At 50.4% G+C, this 6,649-nt stretch overlaps 1 protein-coding gene across 1 annotated transcript in view; it reads right to left on the bottom strand.

The window, feature by feature from the left end:
- The window catches only part of LOC106743275 (tyrosine-protein phosphatase Lar), a 350,035-nt gene extending 343,629 nt beyond the window's left edge, over positions 1-6,406 (bottom strand). Inside the window, exon 1 of the mRNA XM_014616950.1 lies at positions 5,799-6,406. The gene's annotated coding sequence lies outside the window, so the exon portion shown is untranslated. The remainder of the gene's footprint in view (positions 1-5,798) is intronic.
- Positions 6,407-6,649: the final 243 nt, after the last annotated feature.

Genomic DNA, 6,649 nt, shown 5'->3' with positions numbered 1-6,649 from the left:
TCCCTCCCCCGCGGAATCCGCCCCCGGCTAATCTTAGAGCTCATCCAGCCGCCGCGCCGAAAATAGTCCAACTGTTCCGACGGTTTAAACAGATCGAAGCTGTCGCTTAATTTATCGCGTTTTAAACGGATTCAAGTCGATTATACGACAACCCCGGCGCGAGCTGATCCGTTTAATCTGACGTCAAAGAATCGTCGCTCGCAAGTCCGAAAATAAGCGACGTTAATGCAAATCGGATATCCCAGCGACGCACGTCGTCGCAACAATAGCCTTCCGCGACTTTTTTCCCACCACCGCGGGAAAAATTTCGCGATATCTGTTCGCCGCTGCCCGCGCGCATTTCATGGAATGTCAAATATATCCACACGTTGCATTACTTGCAATTGACGTATAAATATTTTAACGCTCTCCAACAGCGTTTCGCCGCCGACGTGTTCGTTCCGACAATACGAAGGAAAATATGAAACAGCTCGTCGCGGTTTGCGTCATCACATATTGAAAGAGAGAGAGAGAGAGAGAGAGAGAGAGATACATGATGCGGTGAAATCGACGAGATAACAAGAGGGCCAGAGAGTCGGGCGATCAAGGCGGAATGTCGGTGGCGGTCAAGTCAGTTCAGCCTATCGCCTATGATAATTGGACCGATTGCGTCTGACGTCCGGTCCCTCTCTTTGCCGGGACGATCACAGCCAGGGCGCCGTGCCGAGGAGACGATATATCACGAGATGATCGATACGTCCCGTGGGCGGAATACGCCTTGCGGCGAGAGACACGTCAACGCAACCCGCTACCGATCGGAGCTCTCTGAATAGAGCAACCGCGCTCTCCCTCTAAGCATTCAGCCGGGGTATGATGAATCGGCCTAATTTCGCGGACGGAAGGTCACGTAAGCTCGGTAAATCTTGGCCGAGCGCTATCGTGCCACGGAGTAACGCCATCGGAACGCGGTACTATGACGACGCCGCCGTTTCGGAGGACGTTCCCGCGTGGCAGGCAAATCCCGGCTCCTGGATGGCCCATGCGGGAAGCGATTCCTAAATCATATCAGCGCGTTCGCAACACATGCTAGGAATTCCCGAAACTGTTTGCGGTGCGCCGGGAGCGCGCGTGCGAGGACTGACGGCGCGCGGTACGCACACGTATTCGTTCGCATATTCCCTCCGCATTTTCCTCTCTCTCTCTCTCACCCCTGACACACACGCGCGGGATTCCACTGCGCGGTTCGTTCCCTCCGTTGAACGCGGTCCCTCCCGCAAACGCTATCGTCCGCCTCCCTTCGGCAACGTTGCCACCCTGTGCGCACCGTCCATAATCACCCTCAACGTCCTGTCGATGAGATTAATGTCGCGCCCGTACCTCTCGCGCAGTTTCACCGCTTCCGGCGTTTGTTAAGCGCCGTAAAACGCCGTTAACGATTACATCCCGAACTACGCACGCTAGACCAGCTAGTCCCCTCCCGCTCTTCCTCCGCTTCATAAAATTCCTCTTCATGTGTCTGAAACGCGACAGTTGACCCGGCAATCTAGCGACGGCTAGCTCGGCCGTTCGTAACTGAAATCGTTGCGCGCGGCCGAAATATTTTCCTGATGTTTTCATATCCGCGCTTCTCTCGTCGCTTTGATTTTATTCGAGCGATACGCGGTCACGCTCTTCGTGCGAGCCTCGCGCGTACAAGCCCCAAGTGTACATCACGGAGTGTCCGTCCGGTCGTGTCTTTTTCCACTGCGTCGCCGACATTGCGGACGGAAACGGAGAAAGTGACGCGCGACGTTACGGTTAAATATAAACTGCTATAAATAATCGCTATAAATACGAATTAATCGATATATCACGTGGGAACGAAACGGCGATACGCACCGGGCGAGGTGAGTTTAAAGCGAGAATTTAATGACGACTAACTGACACCGCGTGCACTTAAGCCGCCGTGACGAATATGTTCATCGATCGTAATCACCGGATATAACCACCGCCGCATCGATGAGATTAATGTCATCGGAGAGAGAGGAAGAGAGAGAGAGAGTACGTAGTAGCAAAGTTAGCGCGTAAAGCGTACGAGAGACTGCGCGCACGTGTCACTAACCCGTGTGACGTTTAACGAGATTCCAGCCCTTCAAACGGGAACGGAGTGCTAATGATAGAATAATATGAAAAAGGAGAAGGAAAGGAAAATAGAAGGATTAAAAATACAAGCGTGCGAGAGGGGAGGAGCTATTGTTCGAGACGACATCTTATTCATTTGGGCAAAAACAATATCCCCGCGAGAAAGGGGACTTTGAACTATTTAAATCTCCTCGTCTCGACCGTGAATATTGTGCGCCCGTGTCGGTCGTGCTCGATGCAAAATACAGCGATATTTTACTCAACAGACTTTGTATAATTCAAGAATCTCGCTATTAGGTTCAAATTGTCCGGAATACCAGTAATTTTCGAAAATTATCTGTCTAATTGAAATTATTGGAATTTCGGGTTACGTGCGGAGAATTGATGAGCGAGCCAAAACTACCCGAGCGGCCATATGGGTGAGTGTAACATTGCATCGATAGTTACACCGTAGTGGCGAAACTTATACCGGTAATACGCAGTGCAGTTGTTAAAGGTACGGAACGAAATACGAGAAGGACGGTGTTGAAATAATCGCTGGTGTCTGGCCGTTCCCGACGGTAACGGTAAGGTCGTCGCACCCGTCGTCGTGGTAGTCGAGTTTCAAGAATATTCATCGCGGAAAGATTCGGCGCTCGAGAGGAAAGGGATTGCCTCTAAATTGTAAGCCGTCCTTTATTTACTCCGCCGAGTATCCGCGAATGATCACTGAAGGATTGGACGCGCAGGTGGGACCCGCGATCGATATCAGCTTCGTCGATGACACAGGAGGAAATATTGCCTGCACACGCGAATCCGAGCACAGCGAAATGGCACAAACGCGAAAAGGACGTCCGTCGATTCGTTTCCTCTCGAATAATTACTTCGTACGACTGTTCTTTTTTTATTTTTTTCATTCATCCTTCCCTCCTTTCTTTCTTTCTTTTTTTGCAATTAAACGAACGCTTGCGCATGTCAATCGAACGTATTATCCGGTCGCGGGAGATAATAACTGTACCGGTTAATCGAATCGCATTTTCCCGTAGCGAAATCTCAAACGCTCGCTCGGCAATTAGCGCTGAACATTGCTGCCGACAATAAATATGATAATTATGAAACGAGCGGGCGAGCGCGCGAGATAAACGGGGCCTTAATACATTTTTCACGCAGATGCGCCAACTTCAGTGCTCGTTACCGCGGTTATTTTCTTTCCGGTCTTAAAAAAAAAAATCCCCCTAATTTCCCGAATATACGCTTTGAGAGTGTGTTTTCATGTAGTTTAACTTTCGTCATTATCTCGCGGATAAAAATTCAAGGATGAGCATCAGCTGGGATTTGTCTCGATAACTGGATAATCGAGGGGAACGGGCCACGATGATGCATCGAATGGCTTCTTTCCTCGCGTACATGTCGTTCGGCTCGGAGTTAGCGAGAGAGGGAGAACAGACGAGAAAGAATGAAAGAGAGAGAGAGAGAGAGAGAGAGGAAGAGGAGGGGAAGAAAGGAAACCGCTACGTTCGAAAAAGAGAATGACGTTGCTTCATTTGAAGTGAAGGAGGTTAGACAAGTACTGAAATATCCGTATCCGTGGAAAACCGCCGGGAGGGATCAGAGAAGTAAAGTTCCGTAACTTATTGCCGGTGGATTCTCGGTACACCTGGTACTTTGTTCGGCTGTGCGCGCGCGGCTAGACGAGTGTACCGTGCGTACTTTCGCGGATCAAACTCGTTCCTCTCCTCCGTAATCTTTGCTAATACCTTGGATATTCGTAAGCTACCGCTCAAGGCAGACGAGAAGCATAATTAGGTGCGGAAACGTAAATACTCCGCCGGCGATCAGTTATTTGTACCGCGTACGTACGTACGTACGTGTACTCTCTCCTTTAATCTTTCCGCCGTAGTTCATGGTGTTCGTACGGGGACGGCGTTGGCGCCGGAATAAGAATAGTAAGCGCGCCGTAAGATCGCGGGCCTCGACGAGAAAGAAGCCGGCCGCGAATCAAATGTACAAACCGCGATTATAGATACGTACGGGGCATTGCATTTTTGCAGAAGTAAAAATTACTTCTTTCATCCGGATATTATTCTATCGGAAAACGATTGGAAAACAACGGCGCGTTCTCCCTATTGTTAGTAACGCGACATTTGAGCTTTTGGACTTGTATCAATTTGAAAAGAAGTGATTTAGTCAATTTCCACCAACGTCAGAAATAAACACAGTATTCGGGATGAAATCACGTTTAGATAGCTGCAAACTGGATCCGACGTTCGCAAGTTCGCGATATATGGAAACGTAATCTTAAACTTCGACACTGGGTAATAATGCATAAGCATTAAGCGAAGATAGCTTTAACCTTTAACCGAAGATCCATCGTACAACGAGATCGAAATAAAACGGATAAAGATAGATACGTGCCGGCCCGGGAACTTCGTCTCACCTTTTGCATTCGCGCGATATGCAATTTTTTTTAGAAACGACGCGAGCGCATGTTATTTAAATATATATGCGCCGCAAGTAAGATATATAACTCTGAAGCAACAATTGCGGGATGTAATAATAGCGCGTTAGTAATAAATTGATATTTCGAGAGGAGAGCAAAATCGCGCGTACGTGAAAACGAAATCCGCTGTTAAGAGATAACAGCGACGAAAGATCCCGTATTCAGGAGTGACGATAACATTACGCGATAACGGCGGCGTAAGCACCTGCTCGCTGGAATATCAAATGTTACGTTCTATACTCGTCCGAGACAGTCGCGATCAATTATTACGGTTCCATACAGATACACGTCTCTTTTGTTGCGGAGCATATCTGGAGCGTGTATTGCAGAAAATTGGCGTTAAATAAAGCCCAAATAGGTGGATCGATTGATGTTACGATTACACCCACGATAATACGTTACAGGCGGGTGTCGAAAGAGAATAACGACCGATGAATTCCTGGTACAATCGCTTCTTCTGATGTTTACGCGCGAAGTCGAAATCTCAGATCGTCGGCTCTTGATCGATCTCTCGGCTTCGGACGGTAATCGGATTTCGCGATGTTGAGAACAGACCACCTTCGAGTGTGTTGGAAAGTAGCACGCGCGTTTTGTACTTTCGTACAAAGAGAGCCGGCTTTTGATCGTGGTCCTCGTGCATTATGTACCCGAGCGAGTTCATTGTACCGCCGTTAAAAATACTATACTCGCGCAACGACCTGAATTGACGATCACGCCTCGCCAAAGTCGATCGTTACACCGTCTCCGCTAAGCATTCAAGTGCCGGTATTTTTATATCTATTTTTATGTGCGGTCTATCAATGCGGTAATGTTCTCGCGTCGATATATAACCGTAGTTGCCTTCGCCCCGAAAATTAATTGGTCACGCGTGGTGTCTCGCTTTCGAGGCAGTGTCGCTCGCTCGCTCATGAGCGAAGCTCGCGCGACGCGACTGCCAATAGCCGCTCATCAACGGTGTATGGCGTTACACCGTATTTTATATATCAACAAATATGAGTACTCGTGTTGCAGTTTAATAATTATTCATCCGAATTAACGCGAACCGTAACCCGAGACTTGCCAGCGCAGGGATTCAACGGCGTCGCGAGGAGGAGTCGCGCACATCTATCGCGAAACGCGTCTTCGCGCGCCCTTACGCTCGGCCGGCAGCGGCAATTATCGCGGCGTTTCGCCGGCGAGAGAAATCGCTGAGAAAAGGGGAATATCTCTCGGCACTCACCTGAATGGGCGAGCTGCTTGAGGAATGCCTCGTAGCGCGCGGCGAGACAGCGCGGGCGGTAGTAGGGGGGTGGGCGGCGGTTCACCGCATTTTTCCACGGCGCACAGACGTCGAGTCGAGTGTTCACGCGCGTGCCACTATTACTATACACCACCGGAGGGAGGCCCACTACTACTACTAACGCTACTACTACTACTATCCACCAAACACCAGCAGCACCACCGCAGACCAAGCGACGGCCTTTTTATCTCACGCCGATGCTCTCTGTCTCATCAGGACGCCGGCCGGCTGGAACCGCTCGCCCGCGAATTTCCGTCGTTACAGGGCGACAACGACGACATAGAACGTCCGACGTTGGCACCCGCACGATTTATCTCTCTCTCACACACACAGTCTCGTCCTAGGCTCTCACGGCGTCGACTGTTCGTCCGAGCGCGCGGCAACTGCTCGGATATCGCGTCTCACTCGTCATTGACTCGTTTCACTCGCGGGTTCTCCGACGACAACGATCGTGTCGACGACGAAGAGAGAAAGGATATCTCCGTTGGAGGACGCACGTACGCTCAACGGCTGTAACCCACGTTGCTGGACGGCGCCGAGACGCGTTCTACCCCTGCTGACGCCGGGGGTTAAACTGAATCTAAGAGCGACCGTCGTGCACTCGTGGCCGCTTGGGCGCATGCTCTACATTCTGTCCCCCTCGGCCTGTGTGCGTGCGGCACGTCGCTTCCTATATACCGCACGGTGCGCTTATACAGGGTGGTCAGGAAAATCCAGCCTACGCTAAGAGAAAATCGTCCCCTCGCGTTTTTCCGCCGCCACCCCCTCCACGGAGGGTCGTCGGACGGCCG

This window comes from Dinoponera quadriceps, unplaced genomic scaffold, assembly GCF_001313825.1.
Source record: "Dinoponera quadriceps isolate SergipeBrazil2010 unplaced genomic scaffold, ASM131382v1 scaffold616, whole genome shotgun sequence".
NCBI lineage: Eukaryota > Metazoa > Arthropoda > Insecta > Hymenoptera > Formicidae > Dinoponera > Dinoponera quadriceps.
This window is presented reverse-complemented; position numbering and strand designations above follow the sequence as displayed.